Source organism: Urocitellus parryii, chromosome 6 (assembly GCF_045843805.1).
Source record: "Urocitellus parryii isolate mUroPar1 chromosome 6, mUroPar1.hap1, whole genome shotgun sequence".
NCBI lineage: Eukaryota > Metazoa > Chordata > Mammalia > Rodentia > Sciuridae > Urocitellus > Urocitellus parryii.
In genome coordinates this window covers 137,955,485-137,976,739 of record NC_135536.1, presented here as the reverse complement: position 1 = coordinate 137,976,739, position 21,255 = coordinate 137,955,485, and the positions used below count along the sequence as shown (strand labels likewise).

Below are 21,255 nucleotides of genomic sequence, written 5' to 3'. Positions count from 1 at the left end.
TTAAAAATAGCATTTAATTGTTATTCTAATTTCCATTTCATTGATAATGAGATTGAAAAATGTTGAAATGTTAATTAGCCATTAATAAGACTCTGTCTTAAATTATCCTTGTTCTTTTTCCCTTTACTTAAGGGGAACTCCATGCTTCTATTACCTTTGGCATGAATGTTATTTTTTTTTAATTAAGGATATCACCCTTTGTCCTGTTGAAAGCAAGTATTTCTCCCTGTTTCTTTTCCTGCTAAATGATTTTGAGAGAAATTATAATTTGGATATAAAAAAATATACTGACCTTTCTCTTTGCTATTTCTTCAATACCTTTTAGCTTAAAAAAAACTCTTGCCCTCGTCTTTGCTTAGGTTTTATCACTATTTATTTCCATTTTGTCTTAGTACTTTTTATAATTTTGTTTTTAACAAGCTCATTCCTTCTTGGTAAGGTCACACTATATAAGGCTTTTGAGGTTTAATAGGAAGTTACATTTACATTTTGTTTTGTTCTTCATGGAAACTCTGATGCTGCTATCGATTGTCCATTTTAATAAGGTGCTTCTGTTCCAAAGCAATCATGCAAAGGCAGGATTGGATACATAAATAATGAAGACTAAATGCTTTCCTCCCGCTTCATTATTTAGCTAGAGAAAAGCTAAATGTTACTTAGGCATGAGACACACCCTGTTTTCAATCAGATAAACGTAGGAAAATAATAATAATAATAATACACATTCCTTTTGTCTGGGGTAATAGTAGAAATGAATTAAAGTGTAGAATTATTAAAAATCTCTTGTTTTCTAAGCAACTATGCACAGTATCTGGCATTTACAAGGTGAATTCTAATCCAAAGGATTTCTTTGAGTTGTTAACCAAAAATTCAGTGACAAGGTCTAGAACAATTTTTACAAAATGCAAAGGAAAATGCCAACCAAACTCCTCAGACAATAGACTATTTATCACAGTTTGTCGAAGTGGAGCAAGTACATAATTTTTTGATCCAGCTGACACATTCAATTATCTTCTAAAAGTTTCTATCACAGGTCTCCTTTCAGCCATTTATTGGGTACAAAAATGTAATCCATAATTATAGATATTTCATGTGCCTTATATCAAGTGCTCAACAATCCCTTCCCCAGGCTTTCCATCTCCCAGACAAAACTGAAAAAAAAAAAAGAAAGAAAGAAAGGAAAATAAATGCTTTGCAATCAAGATTGCAAAGTGGCCGTGAGGGGCAGCCAAGGAACTGACAGCTGAAAACAAGGAAAAAAAATATGTACAGCATAGCCCAGGGTTTGGGTTTGCTGAGGAAATAATTTGTTGCGTATCATAGACTCACAGATGTCTGGGAAGGAAAGGGACTCTGTGAGCAATAATAATTTGGTCTATCTCCCTGCTCTTAGATATAACAAATAACTTTCCAAATGTATGTGTGTATCTTAAAAATAAAAATGTGAAATGGTGAAAAAATATCAGAAGCAAGGTTTGAGATCAGTTCTAACATTTTCTAATAACATTTCCTTGGGTATAATTCTGGATTCTTTTCTGAGTATAAAAGGCTATCAATACTGGCTGTGTTCCTGTGATGTTAATGGGGTACCACATAGAGTTAACAATAAAAAGCAGTCATTTTTCTCCCTCTTTTACCTCCTCATTAAGAAATTTGGGGAGATAAGCTGATAAATAATCTTGAGATATTCACCCATATTTATCAGTCCTCTAAAATGGGAAATTTCCTTGCAGACCAAATTTACATTTTTCATGTAGTACATTTGGCTTGCTTCTGGTTTATTTGCCAATGAGGATAAAGAGTAGAGATGATCAAACTTGGTCAATTAATCTTTCATTTGATGTTTTTGTAGACTTGATAGCTGCCTTTTGTAAAGGATTCAGGGCCCTTATCTTCCTTTCATTAAGCTTTTAAATGAAAGAGAAACAGCAAGAAGATTGTACTGCCAAGTATCATCTGACAAATACCTTCTTCTCTCCTTTATATCTTGTATCCAGCTCCCCTACCTCTGCCCCATGTGCTCCACTTTTACAGTTCTAGAAAGGAATACCTAAGACATGACACCTGGCTTTCTGTTGGACTCTCCAAGTTGTCTATCCCATTACAGAAAAAGCAGAGAAACAATGTGTGGTGGATGGATGCCAATGAACAGGAGCTATTTATGGCTGAACTGAACTTGGCATTTGATCCCAGCCTCCTCTCAATGGAATGTCAATTAAATGCATTAAATAATACTCTGTTTTATTTAAAATGCACAAAACCAACAAGTATAAACCAATACCTTTAATTTATGGAATATAATAAATAGGAGGAACTTAAAAAGAATGTATTTTTGCTTCCATATTAGGCAAACTGAAGCTCAGAGATGTCCAAGGAGGTACCAAAACAATAAATAAGTTAGATATTGTACAATAGAAAGTAGCTACATTTTGTCACTCATGTTGTCTTTGGTTTTTCTATTCCCAAGATGACAGCAAAGATTTGCTCAGGTCATTGTCTCTAAAGACATCCCTTAAAACCACCCATGGAAGTTATTTACAATTGAGAAAAGCCTAACGTTGCTGGGAGAAGGATAAGACAGCAGTCTTTGGCACACAATTGGCAACCAAAAAAAAAAAAAAATCAGTGAAAAGAATCAATGATGATTTTTCTATCCATCAATCATTCCATTTATTTATTTGTATACACACATAAATATTTGCATATATGCATATGTTAATATACATTTATATTATATGGTTACATATATATGTATATGCACATATGTATGTATATATATGAAATGTTTGATAGGTTGAAAAAATATACATACACATATAATACTTAATTTCTCTTTTTAATATTTATTTTTTAATTGTACACAATACCTTGATTTTGTTTATTTATTTTTAAGTGATGCTGAGGATCAAACCCAGGGCCTTGCACAGCTAGGCGAGGGCTCTACCGCTGAGCCACAACCCCAGCCCCTATAATACTTAATTTCATATGTAAATGAATATATTTTATATTCATTTAAATATATAATTTTATACTTATTTATATATAAACAAATTTATATCAAATAAATGCATACATATGTGGTGTGATGTGTATACGTCTGAAACACATGATTAGAACGTGATGATTGAGATTATTGCTCGACAAATAGTCCATCCAGTGGATGGAATTTACCCTACCCCACGTTTGTGGGAGTTTCCATGTGACTTGCTTCGATCAATAGACTGTTAGCAGAGGTGATACAAGCAGAGGTTCAAATGTGCTTGTGACTTTTGGTTTGCCTGGTTCTGTGGAACCCACAGTGAAAAAAGCGTGACCAAGGGAGCTATGCTTCTCATCGTATATTGCTAGGCTCTGGGAATAGAACTGAATCCAACACAAAGCCTGGAACCACACCCAGCTGGAACACAGCTCAAAGCCTACCTGTCCACTCAAGTCCACAGTCACAATCAATCTGTAGCCTTTTTAAAAGGAAAGAATGCACATGAATCATTGTCAGCCACTGAGTTTTAGCGACTTTTGTAATGCAGCATCATTGTGTTGGTAGCTGCTGGTACATGTAAATGACTTGACTGTGAACTAAGGGACAGACTCTGTGATCAGCACTTTAAGGATCTCAGTTTTATCCAATAATAATATCATTAGGCAACATTATTAACATGATAGCACAAATGAGGACATGGAGCTTCAGAAGAGTTAGGAAACTTAACCAAGTAGGTACGATAACAACTGCCTGGAACATGACTTGAATTGAGGTCTTTCTGATTTCAATGCATTTGTTATTTCTCAACTATGTGTTTTCACTTGAAATGGGAGAAATTAAAGCTATGAGTGATCCTTATCAGTGAGGTTTGCTGTGGGAATGGAACCAAATAACTGTTACTGTGTTCTTTTATTCTATACCCAACTGCTATTGCAAATGAATTGTTGAGGGTTGTGTTTCAATCTTTGCCAAGAACTGAGCTGATTCAGCTCTTGGAATTTCACTCCAAGGAGCAATTGATGAAGAATTCTCCTAGAGAGACAGACGATCGAGTAATTCCACAGCAAAATGCGATCAAGTCTAGGAGATATATGTCCTGGCCATGAAAAAAAAAAAGTTCAATGATAGCATTTCTCTTATGTTTGATATTATCTCTTGAACTCTCTTGAGACATAGAGAGTATCAGCATATGAAGTATTCCCAGCATTGAGGGTGGGAGGAGAAATCCAACAAGATATTCTTATTTCATTTAAAAGACATTTTTTTTAAAAAAAATAATTAGGTTCTTTGGAGTTCAGTTGTCTTTAAGAAGACTTCAGAACCACACAGTGTGTCCCTATTATAAATCTCTGAATACTTTGATTTCTTAGAAGATGGAAGGAAACTCTCTGCTCCAGCTCTGGCTCTCTCTTGTTTGTCTGACTCCTCCTACTGATCTCTCCTACAAACACTGACATCAATGAAATTTGGCCAAAGCTTTGAGGAATGGGTTACCTAACCTCCCTGGCCTCAGTGAAGAGGTCTTATTGATAATTCCAAAGAGTGGAGGGATGAGAGGGGTGAGCTGGATATGGCTCACTCAATGGAAAAAAAGAAATAATGTGTCTTGTGGATCTCATATTCCAATGACAAGTGAGAAAGAAAGAAACAGAAAAATGAAGGGCAAATATAGATAAGGGCAGTGAAACAATGGTACAGCAGAATAAAGGATGATTGGAATGATCTATCTAGGGTGGCCAGATACAGCCTCTCTTAGCAAGCAACATTTAAATAAAGCTCACAATGAAGTGAGGGTATAATATAATCCAAGAGAAAAGAGCAATGGCTGATGCAACAGCCTGGAATTTTGAGAATTAATGTGATCAAAGATCTGCAGCAGACAGAATGGACCGAGACCGAGGATTGAGAGGAGCAGTGGTGGGAAGTGAGGTATGAGAGGTAGAAAGGGGTTAGATTGCTGAGGCCCCTGTGGGATGAGAATGGAATCTGGATATTTGTTCCTGATAAGATCAGATGCAGGAGAAGGTTTGGGGCAAGGGGATGACATGATCAGACTTCATTAAAAAAAAAAATTTCTTAGTTATACATGGACAAAATATCTATGTTTATTTAGTTTTATGTGGTGCTGAGGATTGAACCCAGTGCCTCACATGTGCAAGGTAAGCGCTCTGCCACTGAGCCACAGCCACAGCCCTCAGACTTCATTTTGAAAGAAGTTCTCTGACTACTGTGTCAAGAGAACCTGACATTATAAGAACAGAACAGAATTTATATAATAAAAAAAAGGCAAGAAATGATGGTGGTTGTGTGAAAGGCAAGAAATGCGGTGGCTTCAATGACAGCATCATAAGAGAGGAGGATGGTTGGATTCTGGATGTGTTCTGAAGGTAGAATCAATAGATTTCATTAGAAATTGGATTGGAAACATGAGGGAGGAGGATTTACAGATGATTTCAAACACTTGGACTTGAAAACCACGTGCATGGTAGTGCCATTTACTCTATGGGTAATACTGGGAGAGGGGAGGGTTAAGTTGGGGGTGGGCACTCAAGCATACTATTTTGATTTGCCTGGTAGACATCCAAATGGAAATGTCACATGGAGAGTTGAAATGTCTAAATTTAGGGGAGACTTTGTGGCTATATAGAGATTTGGGAGTCATCAAAGTACTCGTCAGGGGAATAAAGAAGTCTGACATTTAGGGGCTAAAAATAAGAAAAGAAGTTATCAAAGTAGACTGAGAGGGAAACAGAATGAAGTCAAAGAAAAATCAGGGGGTTGATGTCTCAGAGGCCAAGGAAAGAAAGAATGTGAGGAAGGAGGAAGCCACCAAGCTCCCGAGATGCTGCTGGCTTGTCAAGGGAGAGGAGCATTGAACTTTGGCTAGGGATTCAGCAGTGTGGATGTCCTTCGTGACCATTGTGAAAGCTGTTTCTTCAGAGTGATGAGAGCAAAACAATTAATTGATTTGAACCAAAAGGGTATAGCTTTGAAGGATTGTGCTACAAAGGTACAAAGCATATTGGAGGTCAGAAGAGTCAAGAGAAGTGTGCATTTGTCTATTTTAAATATGGGAGACAAAATGGCATTATTTTATGTCACTGAAAATCATCTAGGAGAAAGGGAAAAGTTGATAATACAGAAAATAGAGGGAGAAGATTGATGGCAGGACTAATGGTGTTCTGGAGAAGAGGGGATCCAGTGAACCTGGAGAGGTTGGTCCTGGGCCACAGTCTGGGTATAATTCATGGTAGTGGGCCGGAAAGCAGAGCATGCCATTACAGATGAACATGGATTCGGGGGTTAGGTAGGGAATGAAGAATAGTTTTATTAATGGATTCCATTTTCCCTGCAAAATGAGTAAGTCTTAGCTGAAGCTGAGGAGGAGGAAAAGATGTTGCAGGTTTGAGAAGGAAAGAAGGGTAAGTGATCCTTGGGAGGATATAAGCACGTGAAAAGGATTGTGCAGGGCCTTGTGGTAGTGGTGGGAGCTCAGTAAGGTGGGAGGCCAGAGTACGCCTGGCCAGGCTGGGTGTGTGCTTCCAAACCACATTCAGCCTGTGTATCCTTGGCAGGGAGTTGGATTGAACTCAAGGGGTTTTTTTCAGTGTGACAAAAGAAGAGGGGCACAGGAGGTCATAACCCACTTGAAGGGCTTACCATGTGGCATAATTAATCCAACTCTTTCTAAGCATTTTGTAAGTGAGGCTCTCAAGAAGAATGTTTTACTACTCAGAATAGATGAAATTGTACTGTTGTGGATATAGAAGTAGCCTCTGACTAGTTTCATTATTGTTATCAAGGACATGGATCACCATTATTTTTCACAATGCCATTAATAGCTTACTGTTGCAGACAAAATGGCATAAATCTTGTGCTAAACTGATATTAAGTGAATTACCTCAAGGTAAGTATGTCATGTAACAAGGAACATTTCAGATATGCTAATAAATAGTAGAAATCTAGAGAATGAAGTCTTCCATCAAACTTCATAAAGCATAAAGGTCAAACCCATAGAGAATCAAACTCACCCCTGTCAGACTCCTCTCCATAGACAGCACTTTCTGTCTGCCAAGAATATTTCTTTGGAATACATTATGTTTGAATTTCTTTCCTTCTTTCCTCCTATCTCTCTCTCTTATGTTATTTTGTTTCCCTTCATTTTTTCTCCCCTTTCTCCTTTTTTCCCTTTTCTTTCTCTCCCTTTTTATTTCTTTCTTAATTTTCAGACTTAATATTAAAAAAGAAAGAAAATTCCCAACTTGTAAAATGTAGCTGTTCATCTGTGCTAAACCCACTGCTTCCCTGGCTCTCCAGAGCTTTATCTGATTATATCACTTCAGAGCTTGGAGAGTTACCATGGTAACAGTTTTCCAACCCTCTGAAAAGAATCCCTCCTGCCCTAAGAGAAATCACCTGCAAAGTAGCCATCCAGCTGCCTTTGTTCCGCCTTGTGTCTATCTTCACCCATTATCTGCAGTCAGGGTTAGGTCAAGAGCCTGCCAATGGCCTATGAAGTGGAACAGCAGCCACGCTGGTCCAAGGCTGGGCTGGAGTCTGCCCTCCTCGAGGCTTCTGCCCTCCCCTCCCCCTTCTGCCCTTGCAATAGGTGGACTGAGACCAAGAGAAGTGGGCACCTCAAAATCTCTTTTCACGAACACCTACATTCCTTTTAAACTGCTGTCTGGCTTTTAAGCAATTGAGTCCTTGTCCTAGAATTTGACTGGTTCCCTCCATCACAGGAGGGAATTTTCCTCTGTATTGGTTTGCCAAAAGCAAAATTAGTGATCTCAATCACCTGCCACTTAAACAAGAGCAGATTTATTACATTTGGCACAAAGGATTCTTGTTACGGATTGAAATATTGCATGTGTCAGCCAGAAGGAAGGTTGGCCATGATTCTTTGCTTAGTTAATGGAAGGACACTGCCTCATTTACCCCTCTACCTTCTCTCCCTCCTCTCAGTTCTGCTTCCCATCACAGTGAGAGTCTTTCTTCCTGGTCCAGTGTTAGCCCTCTGGCTGAAGTTATGGAAAGAGATAAAAAGTAAACACCTCGTGTTGAAGGGATAGTAGTCCTCCACATGGAGGTTCCAGCAGTTTCTCTGTACTGCTCATTTTTTTTGCAAAACTGCTCCTTCTTATCAACAACCAGGGAGATAACATTAGGGTTAGTTTTGGGTGCTACTTTGGGCACAATCTGCATGTCTATGACCAATTACTGTCTCTGCAATCTTGGTTGGCATCTCAGTTAGGCCCAGAACATAATAACTTGGGCCAAGAAGTTGCAACAGCCATTAGCCTTTCTTGGGATTAAAAAAGGAAAATTTTGGTATGGGAATGAAGAACTATTTCTTGAATATTGGGAGGACTTTTTACTAAAGTAGAATTAATGCAATAGCCAACTAACACAGACCTTATAACTCAGAAATGTAACTTTGGGTAATAAGTTTGACTCCATTTTTTTTTTTGATGTTTACTGACAGCTTTTAAGCTCTTTGTTCTTCTTCAGTTTCCCTTCTTAGAAAGCCAGCTGGGAAGTCATGCCACAACTTCTCCAGAAAGCCTTATTGTGAAAGGAATAAGACTTCTTACACCCTTGTTGTATACGTGTGATGTCATCAAAATTGTCATCTAAACCTCATTCTGGGTAGCAATCCATCTTGTTTTAGCCTAATGTCTGTGACAATTCAAGTAAGAGAGGGAGAGGAGTTCTTTTCAAGGGAGCACACAGCTGTTCCAGTGGTGACTCTCCCCCTGCCTCCACCCAGTACAGAGGGAAGTTGAAAGGGTTGGTCATGACTTAGGTTCTGTGTTCCCGGATCTTTGACTAAGCAGCAGGCAGAGGACAGACTGCCAAATATCAACCAGAGGGAGAATCCAAAGCCTCATCTTTGCATACTTTTCAATCATGCATCATCATGTGGAAGATGATAGAGAAGAAGGTAAGGAAGCAGGGTAGGGAAAACAGAATGGAAACAAAAAAACGGCGACTGGAGTGAACTCACAAAGTGTGAGCACACACAGCTAGCAAGTGTCTGAGCTGAGAGCGCACACAGATCTGACGTCAAAGACTCTGCCTTTCTCCCATAATCTGCTTTGGGTGCTTAAATACAGCTTGTCATCACAAAGCCAGAAACAGGGGCATCATCATCCTTGCTATTTCTCCCCACCTCCCCCCATAGCCAATATTCTCTAAGCTCTCTCAATTTGCCTCTTCATATTTTCCATATTATACTGTGCTCTCCATCCCTATAAACAAATTTTTATTAAATCCTCTGTTGCCAGCAGTAATGCACACCATTTCCTAATTAGCCCTGGACCTTTTCATTCTGCATGCTATAGTCAGAAGGATCTGAAATCCAAATTTGATTCTGTAAATAAATACGTTTAGTATCTTTCCATCATCCTCAAGATAGAAATTCATTAACACATGGCTTCTAGATCCATCATGATCCAATTCATAATGCTGGTCTAGCCTCATGTCTAGTTCTCCATTCAGGAGCATCACAATTATCCTTACACATGTAGGGTTATCTATTGCCTCCAGGTCTGTTCATATTCCATTCTCTGTCCTTCTCTCACCTCCTACCCCTCAGGTTCTCAATAGTAATCATCAGACCACAGCCAGGTGTCTAGTCCCTCCAGGAAACGCTCTTTGAAATCCTTGGTACTGGCAGGTTGAAACTTCCACATTTCCTGGAAAAACTGTCCTCACACTCACAATTTTCTCAATAGGTAGTAACTCCATTTTAACTTGATCATAATTGTTGCTAGCTTGGGTTTTGTGATGGGCAGCCACTATCTGACATAGTAAGAACTAAATAAGAGTATTGAAGCAATTCCTGTAGGTTTCAACTGCAAAACAAGCGAGACCCAGTTAAACATTGAAAGAATAACAACACACCCCACAGACGATGGCCACAGGTCCATTAATTGAGCCAGTCTGGTGGCTCAGAGATGAGACAGAATGAGCTGGATGAAGTGGCACATTCCTATAATCCCAGGGACTTGCAAGTCTGAGCCAGAGGATCACAAGTTGTAGGCCAAACTAACTTAGCAGGATCCTGTCTCAAAATAAATAATAAAAAGGTCTGAGGATACAACTCCACGGGAGAGCACCCCTGGGTTTGATCACCAGAATTACAATAAATAAATGAATAAGAATGTAAAAAAAAAGTACTTAAAAAAAGAGTTTTTAAAACCACAAGATAATACTGATAAATATTGTTACTCATTCATGATATTGGTAAATACCATGTGAAAGAGAGAGACTGGGTGTCCAGCAAAGAAATCTTAGAGGGTGTTAAGTCAAAATTTGAATTGGAGCTGCCCTCACTCTCAGAATAAGGAAAGTGATAAATGGTAACCATGTTAGCCACTTCATCTGTTCTTTTTTTTCTTTTGTGCCTCCGAAAAAACTTCATGAGACTGAACATACATGTTTATGTGCGTGTGCACCAAACACACACACACACACATACACACACAACACTTTAGGCTGGCAGGTTCAGATGCTTCCATTTAGTGTTATTATATTGATTTTTATGAGGATAAAACCTGGCTGGTAAGATACTTTAGAAAATTGGGTGACATTTCTGAATCTAAATAGGTTTTTCTTTTCCTTTTTTCCCCAAGGAGCACACGAGGGAATATTTCCTTGTCTATTCATAATACACTGGGAAATTTTATTTGGCTTAAATGTTATAAAACAATCAAATAAAAATACAACAGACATGAGTATGGCAATATGTAAATCAATGGAAGTGTAACTGATGTGCTTCTGCAATCTGTATACGGGGTAAAAATGGGAGTTCATAACCCACTTGAATCAAAGTGTGAAATATGATATATCAAGAACTATGTAATGTTTTGAACAACCAACAATAAAAAAAATTTAAAAAAAGAAATCTAATCATTCTATTATTTGAAGACAGCATCTGAAAATCAGCATTATTTCTTTATGCCCCAAAAGAGATCTGAACATCATACTCACTGTGATTTTTCTGAACTCTTAGGTTGCTCACTCCAGTTTCCAAATGAAAGTGCTCTACTTCCTGGAAATAGGCTGAAGGTTTGAAGATAGTTTTATTTATTCCTTGAATCTGGTAAATTGATGGACTCAATTTACAATCTTCAGGACAGATTCTCAAGGATCACCTACAGGTGAGAGTTCATTGGTGAAAATGGAACAATGTGTGGTTCTTTCTTTTAGACTGTTTATTTATTTATTTATTTATTTATTTATTTATTTATTGGTAAAAGCAAATTGTCATTAACAGGGAAAACATTCATTTTGAGGGATCCCTGAGCTTTCACCTGGGAAAGAACCCTTTGGATGCACAGCTCTTTATATGTATCATGCTGCTGTTGCTCAACCACATACGCAGAGAACAGGTAGGTGGACCTGGTGGAGCTCCATGGGGGAGGTGGTAGGACTACAAGGAAAGCCACTGGTATCCTGCAGCCTCTCTTCCTTCTCTATGGAGAAGACAGTTATGTGAGGATCCTCTTAAAGAATTTCATTATACTTTGTTGATTTAATGAAGTTCAATTATATTGAAAGTTTCAATGAAGATAGGAATTGTGAGGACAAAAATCATGCTTCCAAATATTTAGTTAGAAGATATGATGTAAAAAGATCCCACATGAGGTCAGCTATAAAACCCTAAATGAACAAAGCTTGAGGACAACAACAGACCTAGATGAACAGACGTATAAAGTCATAAAGTGACATCTTTAAAAAGGAGATGCAAATTATGTTTCAGGAGGGAATACACAACATTCCAAAGTATAAGTTAGTTTATATTCATATATAAATTCAGTGTGATTTCAATAAGAAACTCAATGATATGTTTTATAAAAACATATGATTTTTATATTGATTCTATATTTTGATTCTATATTTTGTCTGAAGGAATCAGTGCACAGAATTAGACAAGACATTAAAAAAACTACCATAATTTATCTAATTACTGGCAAATATGTAGACAAAAATTCACTAGATCAAGCCCCAAATCCAGAATCAGACTTCTGTCTTCCTGGAACTTAGTATAAGATGAAGATGGCAATCTAAATTCAATTCAAAGATGAATGGCTTATTGAATAAATGGCATTAAAACAATTAACTATGTCAATTATTAGAGTCATAAGAACTATATTGTTACCTTAACATGTAACTAAATAACAGGAAGTATAAAATATAAATGTATAATGTAGAAATGTATTAGAAAAACAAGAACACATATTTTTATTCTTGAAATAACACAGGATTTTATAAGCAAAACCTAAACCAGAGAAACCACTGAGAAAAATATTGATAAATTTAATTACATGAATAAAAGAACTTAGAATTAATAAGTTAATTTAGCAAGGCTATTATACCAACTTCATTAGTATATCTGTATACTGGTAGTAAACAATTAGAATATTAAATTTTAAAATCATTTTTGATTCTGTCAAAAACTATCAAATATTTCTGAAAATTCTGACAAACTATTGCAAGATTCTACTTGTAAATCAGATAAAACTGTTGAGAAAAATTAAAGAAACCTATAAAACAGATATTGGATTGGAAGATTGGATATGTTATAGTGTCTATCCAAAGAACAACTTTGAAGGAGTTAAACTACCTGACTTGAGTCTTATTACAAAGTTACAGTAATTAAGACAGTGATGTAAAGTTTGGCAAATAAATCAATGAAAAAGAATGGAATCCATAACTCAGAAATAGACCTGCATTGATAGGAAAATTTTATTTTTGACAAATGCATCAAAACAATCCAACAGAGAAAAGAAAGGTCTTTTAAGTAAATGAATCTCAATTCCTATCTCATGTCAAAATTAATTTGAGATGCATGAGAAATATAAATGTAAATCTAAAACCATAATGCTTATAGAAACAAATATAAGAAAATATTTATATGATTCAGGGATAATCAAAGCTTTCTTAAGATAAAGTAATGCTTTAAAGGAAATAAAATGATAAATTGGGCTTTATCAAAATTAGACCCATATTCATTAAAAAGATTGGTTTTTAAAATTACTGAGAGGATACTATTGAACTGGAGAAATATTCACAATGAAATATCTTACAAGGCACTATAATCCAAAATAATAAAATGTCAAACAACTTACTGAAAACATTTCACATGGCAAGTTGTGCAAAATAGCTACATAGCACCTAAAACCATTAATTCGTCTTATTTATCTATCTATTTACTTATTTACTTTAATTTGTTAGACATGTCAGCAGAATGCATTTCAATTCATAGATTATGTATAGAGCACAATTTTTCATTTCTCTGGTTGTACACAAAGTAGAGTCACACCATTTTTGTCTTCATACATGTACCTAGGGTAATGATGTCTCTTACTCCACCATCTTTCCTGCCCCCATACTCTCTCCCTTCTACTCCCTCCCCTTTGACTATCAAAGTTTCTCCATTCTTCCCATGCTTTCCCCTCTCCACTGTGGATCAGCATCTACTCATCAGAGAGAACATTCAACCTTTGGTTTTTTGGGATTGGTTTACTTTGCTTAGCATGATATTCTCCAACTCCATCCATTTATCTGCAAATGCCACCATTTTATTCTCTTTTAATGCTGAGCTATATTCCATTGTGTATATATACCACATTTTCTTTATCCATTCATCTATTGAAGGACATCTAGGTTGATTCCACAGTGAATTGTGGAATTGAGCCTGCTATAAACATTGATGCATCATTATAGTATGCTGATTTTAAGTTCTTTGGGTATAGACGGAGGAGTGGGATAGCTGGGTCAAATGGTGATTCCACTCCAAGTTTTCTAAAGAATCTCCATACTGCTTTCCAAATTGGTTGCACCGATTTGCAGTCCCAACAGGAATGTATGAGTGTGACTTTTCCCCCTACATCCTCACCTACACTTATTTTTGTTTGTATTCTTGATAATTGCCATTCTGACTGGTGTGAGAAGAAATCCTAGAGTAGTTTTGATTTGCATTTCTCTAATTACTAGAGATGTTGAACATTTTTTCATGTATTTGTTGATTAATGTGTATCTTTTTCTGAGAAGTGTCTCTTTAGCTCCTTAGCCCATTTATTGATTGGGCTTTTTTCCCCCCCTTTGGTGTTAAGTATTTTAAGTTCTTTATATATCCTGGGGATTAGTTCTATATCTGACATGTGTGTGGCAAAAATATGTTCCCCAAATGTAGGCTTTCTGTTCACCTTGTTGATTGTTTCTTTTGCTGAGGAAAAAGCTTTTTAGTTTCAATCCATCCCATTTATTGATTCTTGATTTTATTTCTTGTATTTTAGGAATCTTGTTAAGGAAGTTGGGGCCTAATCCAATGTGATGAAAATTTGGTCCTACTTAAAAACTAGGGATAGTAGGAACATACCTCAACATTGTAAAACCTATGCTAAACCCAAGGCCAACATCATTCTAAATAGAGAAAAATTAGAAGCATTCCCTCTAAAAACTGGGACAAGACAGGGATGCCCTCTTTCACCACTTTTATTCAACGTCACCCTTGAAACTCTAGCCAGAGCAATTAGACAGATGAAAGAAATTAAACATTAGACAAATAGGAAAAGAAAACTCAAAGTGTAAATATTTGTTGATGTCATGATTCTATACTTAGAGGATCCAAAAAACTCCACCGGAAAACTTCAAGAATTGATAAATTAATTCAGCAAGGTAGCAGAATATAAAAACCAATGCTGATAGATCAAATGTGTTTCTATACATCAGTGATGAGTCCTCTGAAAGAGAAATTAGGAAAATCACCCCTTTCACAATAACCTCAAAAATAAATAAATAAAATACTTGGGAATCAATTTAACAAAAGAGGTGAAATACCTCTACAATGAAAACTACAGAATACTAAAGAAAGAAACTGGAGAAGAACTTAGAAGATGGAAAAATCTTCCATGCTCTTGGATAGGCAAAATTATATTGACAAAATAGCCATACTGCACAAAGTGCTATACAGATTGAATGTGATATATTCTGTGTAACTGTCCTATGAAGTGCTTGTTCTTTTCCTTTGCCCATTTATTGATTGGGTTATTTGTTTTTTGGGTGTTAAGTTTCTTGAGTTCTTTGTATAACCTGAAGATTAATGCTTTATCTGAGGTGCAGATGGCAAAGATTTTCTCCCATTCGGCAGGCTCTCTGTATACATTCTTGATTGTTTCCCTTGCAGTGATGAAGATTTTTAGTTTGATTCCTTCCCATTTGTTGATTCTTGATTTTACTCTTGTGCTTTAGGAGCCTTATTGAGGAAGTCAGTTCCTAAGCTGACATGATGGAGAGTTGGACCTACTCTTTCTTCTAGTGAGCACAGGGTCATCATCTTCTGTCTTTGTGAGGGGTCAGGTTGCAGAAGTATATGCACAGACCTAAGACTCATACATTTTGCTATTTAATTTTACTGCCAAAGAAAAAGAGAGCTATAAACAAATATTGGATTATAGTTAGTGAAATGCATGCTGAAGTATTTATTGGAAATATGGTTACATTAAAATTTATCAATAAAATAAGATCCATCAGTGGAAAGGATCAAAAGATGAACAGATACATAAGAAAGAAAATATTATAAAATATTAATTGTACAATCTAGTCAGTAGTTAAATGATTCTTCATTGCAGAAATCTTTCAACTTTTCTCTATGTATTGAAATTTTCATAATAAGATATTGGGGGGGGAACTCCACTGAAAAACACTGAAGTACAAAAAATAGAAAATAAGCATTTTTCACACACACACACACACACACACACACACAAAAACAAGGAAATAAGTACAATCACAAACCACAAAGCATGAAACATGATTGAATCTGGGGACCAAAAGGGCATGCACTTCCCAAGAAAAATTGATACAGAAAGATAAATACCAAGTCATAGCCTCTTGAAGTTGCTGAACTTCAAGGATAAAACAAAATAAATCAGGGAAAAGAAATGCAAGTTGACTTCATACTTCTTCACCAAAAATAGTATGACAGATAACAGTAAAGAAGTGTAAACAGCCTGGCTGTCCTTCAATTAAAGTGAAATAAAATTACCAACAACACAGACACTCAAAAGTAAATGAGAATTCACTGTTTAGCTACGGTTGGTGGTTCATGCTTGTAATCCCCACTACTTTGGAGGCTGAGACAAGAGGATCAAGAGTTCTAGGTCAGACTAGGCAATTTAGTGAGACCCAGTTTCAAAAACAATTAAAACATTTCATTGTTTGCTGGGTATTGAGCTTCCTTATAAAACTGAGTAAATCTAGTCAACTTTGAGTTGAATCAACACAGTTGGAGCCAGGTACAGTGGTGCATGCCTATAATCCCAACAATTTGGGAAACTGAGGCTGGAGGATCACAAGTTAGAGGCCAACTTCAGCAAATAGGCCATAAACAACTTAGTGAGATTTTGTCTCAAAAAAAAAAATGAAAAAGGATTGAGGCTGTAGCTCAGTGGTAACATGCTTCTGGATTTAATCCCTAGTACCAAAAAATAAAAGAAAACATAGATGGAGGGGTTTGGGGTGTAGCTCAGTGGCAAAGCATTTGTCTAGAAGTAGACAAATGCTGGGAAAAAACAGGGTGGAAATAATAACTTGGTAAAAAAAAAAAAAAGATACTTTTAAAGAACCGGTTGAAACCTTTAACACAATATGATATGAAATAGACATATTCAAAGATGGTGCTTGAGAACACCACCACCTTACTCAGACTTCTTTATCATAGTTTTATTTGAAAATCTACTGCATCCAAATAGGAACTATAGTCACGAGGGATAAAAAGATCACAACATAAAAAGGCACCCATTAAGAAATGTTGCTCCCATTACATTCTCCATCAGTCCTATCTCACTCCTTATTTAGGAAACCACTGTTGCTGGTGCCTTGGTTTATCCAGTATTTTTTATGCACAAAGAAAGTAAATCTGAAGGTTATTTTTATTTTCCCCCTTCCATCCACAAAAATGAAACACACCATATACACTGTTGTGTACCTTGCCTTTTCCACAACCATTCATGTTAGAGTTGTGTCCATGTCAGGACATGTGGCTTGTCTTCTGTCTAGTCAGCCTGGCATTGTTGTGACCAAAAGACCTGACAAGAACAACTTAGAGGAGAAAATGTTTATTTTGGCTCACAGTTCCAGAATTTCAGTCCATTGTTGGCCAATTCCGTAGCTCTAGGCCTGAGGAGATGGAGAACATCATGGCAGATGGGCATAGCAGAGGAAAGCAGCCCGGGACATGGCAGAGAGAGAGAGAGAGAGAGAGAGAGAGAGAGAGAGAGAGAGAGAGAGCAGGAGCAGGGAGAGAGACAGAGGGAGCACACTCTGTTCACCAGGGACAAAATATAAACTCCAAAGTCACATCCCCAGTGACCTACTTCCTCCAGCTACAGGCCCTACCTGCCAACAAAACATTCCACCGGAAAACTTCAAGAATTGATAAATCCATATCAGTGGGTTAATTCACTGATCAGGTTGTAACTTTCCTGATTTAATCATTTCACATCAGAATATTCTTGCTTTGTCTCACATATTAGCTATTGGGGAAACCACATATCCATTTATAACATTCTCATTCCCAATTTTTTAAAATTTTTGTTTACTCATAATACTTGTATGCATGTATGCAGTACTGTGTGATGTTTTAATATGTGTATATATTGTATAATGACAATATCAGGGTAATTAGCATACCCATCATCTCATACATTTGTCATTTCTCTGGGATGAGAACATTCAAAGTTCTCCCTTTTAGTTATTTTGAAATAGACAGTGCAATATTGTTACTTGGCAACTCTAATGTGCAGTAGAACCAGAAATTATCATTTCTACTGTTTAACTATAATTTTTACCCTCTCACCAACCTTTCTCCAGTTCCCCTATCTGGTACCCTCCCCAGCCTCTGGTAATTACTCTTCTGCTCTTCTGCTCTGCTACGAGATCAGCTTTCTTAAATTGTACCAATGAGTGAGATTATGTGATATTTGTCTTTCTGAGCCTGGCTTATTTCATTTAACATAATGTCCTCCTGTCTTATCCATGTTGCCATAAATGACAGTCTGTCTTTCTTTTTGTGGTTGAACAATATTCCATTGTGTGTATATATCATATTTTCTTTATCTGTTCATCTGGGGACTTTTAGGTAGTTTCCATATCTTGGCTACTGTGAATAGTGTGGTAATAAACATGGAAGAGCAGATATTTCTTTAACATATTGATTTCCTTTCCTTTGGAGATATACCCAGTAGTAAGGTTGCTGGATCATATGGTAGTTCTATTTTTAATTTTTCCAGGAACCATCAAACATTTTCCCATATGGCTTCTATTTTATTTTATTGAGGTGAAATCATATAACATGCAATCAGCCATTTTAACTTCAGAATTCTGTAGTATCACAATATTTTACAACTACCAGCTCTTTCTAGTATCGAAGTTTTTATCATCCCATAAAACATCCTAAACCCCTTAAGTAATCATACTCCACTTCCATTTTTCCTCAGGCTCTGGTGATCTTTAATCTGTTTTCTGTTTCTGTGAATTTGCCTCTCCTCATCATATCCTGTAAAAGGAACCATATGTAAACCTTTGTGTCTGACCTCTTTCACATAACATAATATTTTTGAGGATCATCCAAGTTTGTAGCATATGTCAGTACTTCATTTCTTTTCATGGCTGAATAATGGCCCATTGTATGGATGTGCCACATGCTGCTCTCCATTCACCTCTTGATAGGCACCTAGGCTGTTTAGACACCTTTTGGCTCTTATGAATAATGCTGCTATAAATATTCATGCGTGAGTTTCTGTGAACATTTTTTTTCTTCTTTTCAAATGACTTTTTTGTTCTCATACATTTTTTTTTTCACATAACTTTAGAATAACCTTGTGAGTTTTCAAAGAATCAAGCTAGAATGTTAGTCCTGGAATTCAAATTGCATTAAATCCATATGGGCGGGGAATATGTTTATCCACTGCAATTTTTTTCCTCTGGGAACTTATTTTTATTTACTTATGTCTTTTACATTTTGTGGTAAAGCTCAGAGACTTTTTTCATGTTGGTAAACACTTGTCATTAGTCTTTGAAGAGCAATTGAGCTATGGGCACTCAGAAGCCACCTGCTACCATCTGGTCAGTTATTGACTCAGATAATGCAGTGGCAAACTCATGGTCAAACTCTCACCTGTTGTACTTTGGAAGGCAGGCTGCAAGGCGCTGTAGGGTAAATGTAGGAAGATTGTAGCTGTTGGCATATGTTGGCTATTCACTTTAATGGCCTCCTGTGAAAGAGACAAACTCAGAAGGAAGCCAGCAGGGGAGAAACCTCCTGGAGCAAAGAACTTCAGATGAGCAAACTGCTCTGCCTGAGCAGGGGGCCTGGCTAATCCTCCCCAGCAGGATTTCATAATTGCTATGGAACAGTGACTGATGAATGCTCTCATTATCCCTCTCTGAAAGGAAGAGTTCAGTCATCACCATCCCACTGTTTCTCCATCATCAAGCTCTGGCAGCAAATTTTTTTTTTTTTCTATTTAGAAAAAAAAAATTTCACTGGTTCACAAGAAGCCACATCCAGACCCCATAGGGGTTCCATTTCACCCAGAGATCCTGAACCAGGAGCTGGCGTATTACCTGGATGAGACCTTAGAATATCTTCTTGGGAAAGGGCTGAAGAGTTTTCTGTAAGAAAAGAAGAATGAGAATTGATGTTAAGAAGCAAAAGAGTAGACTTCAGCTCAGTCGATCAATATCCTGCCAAATAGCCGTTGTCTCCTTTATCTGCTTCTTTCTAACTAAAACCAACACAAGTTCTTCTCTGAAAGGCAATGCATGCAGATAAAATTCTATTTCTTTGTCTCCCTTGAAGCCAGGAGAGGATAATGAAAAGCAAATGAAAATCACCGGGTGGGGCCTCTGGAGAAGTCTCTGCAGGCAGCTGATCTCCTGAGAAAGAATGTCCTTTCCCCCTTCCCTTTCCTTTCTCCTTCCTTTTGTCTGAAAGATTTTGGTGCAGTGGCAAACTGGTACTTGTTGCTTCTAATCTCCTTCTTGTGTGTCTTCCTATATTTCAAAGCTAGAAAGGATCTTGCCCAGTTTTCTGACAGCTGTGGATTTCTGTGTGGTGAGTGTTTGACCCACCAGGTGCATAAGCGGGCGATTTGGCAGGCAGGTGTGCATAACACAGAATGCAGAAGTGTTGTTCCAGCTGTTTTTGCTGGCAAGCCCCTTGTGCTTGTGTGGAAGAATTACCCAAAGACTTTCTGTTAAGAGTCATGGGTGGAGACTGAAGCAAAACCATTTGGTTTTTAAGACAGCAACAGTGGCACAAGCTTCCCAATTATTGCAGGACTGTGAGGATATGTGATTGGAGACAGTCTGTGCAGTAGCCAGCAAGTAGAGGGGCAGCTTCCCAATCAGGTAAACAGCTTCTTTATCCCAGAAAGGGTGATAGTTCCCATGGTGGCTCAGTTCCTTCAGGTGACTTTGGGAATTGGTCCTGAAATCTTAACCCAGAGCTTGTTTTATTAGCCTGGCCTCTGATTTTATAAACCCTTTCATATGCCAGAACCTAGTTATATAAGTCTAAACCAGCCACAGTGAATTCAGTTTTCCACAATCAAAAATTGATGAACACAAATGTGATGTGATGGGGAAAACTGGAGCAACCGTCCTGGCCCATGACATAAATGGGAAGATGAACCTACAGCCAAGATGGTGGAGTAGAGTAGGGGAAAGGCGAAGGGGGCCCAGGAACCACCGCTTTAGCCTTCACAGAACACCACTTCCTGTATTAAGTTACTCTTACTCCAAGTCTCTGCTTATAGTTATCGAAATAACTATCTTATAACATTCATTCTAGTTAGTTTTTGTTGCTATTATTAGTTAGGCCTTTCCCCCTACTATTTCTAACAACCATTTAAAAAAAAAACATGTTCATTATCTATAGTCTTTAATTATTGTTTTTAATCCATTTAACCTCACACAGTCTCTTATTCATACTAACAATTTTGCAGTGAATTCCCTTGGATTATATTTCTCTTACAACCCACTAGAAAAGTGAGAGGAAAAGGGAAAGTCCACATAGTTATATACTCATATTTTTAATTTCTTCTATAAACCTGACTGAAGTAGTCTATGATTTTCATATAACTTCATATTTATCTTATTAGGCAAAATATATCCCAAAGCTTATGTGTTTATTTTATTAAAAACAATTCCACATTGTTAGTAAGACACACTCAATATTTATAAACGAATGCTTCTAGTTA

General features: G+C 37.0%; 1 long non-coding RNA gene across 1 annotated transcript; it reads right to left on the bottom strand.

Moving 5' to 3' along the window:
* Nucleotides 1-16,875: 16,875 nt before the first annotated feature.
* Nucleotides 16,876-19,672, bottom strand: LOC144255282 (uncharacterized). Its single transcript, XR_013343706.1, has 3 exons — nucleotides 19,619-19,672; nucleotides 19,170-19,266; nucleotides 16,876-17,170 (listed from the first exon to the last, which is right to left on the bottom strand). It is a non-coding gene; the product is annotated as an uncharacterized LOC144255282 (long non-coding RNA).
* Nucleotides 19,673-21,255: the final 1,583 nt, after the last annotated feature.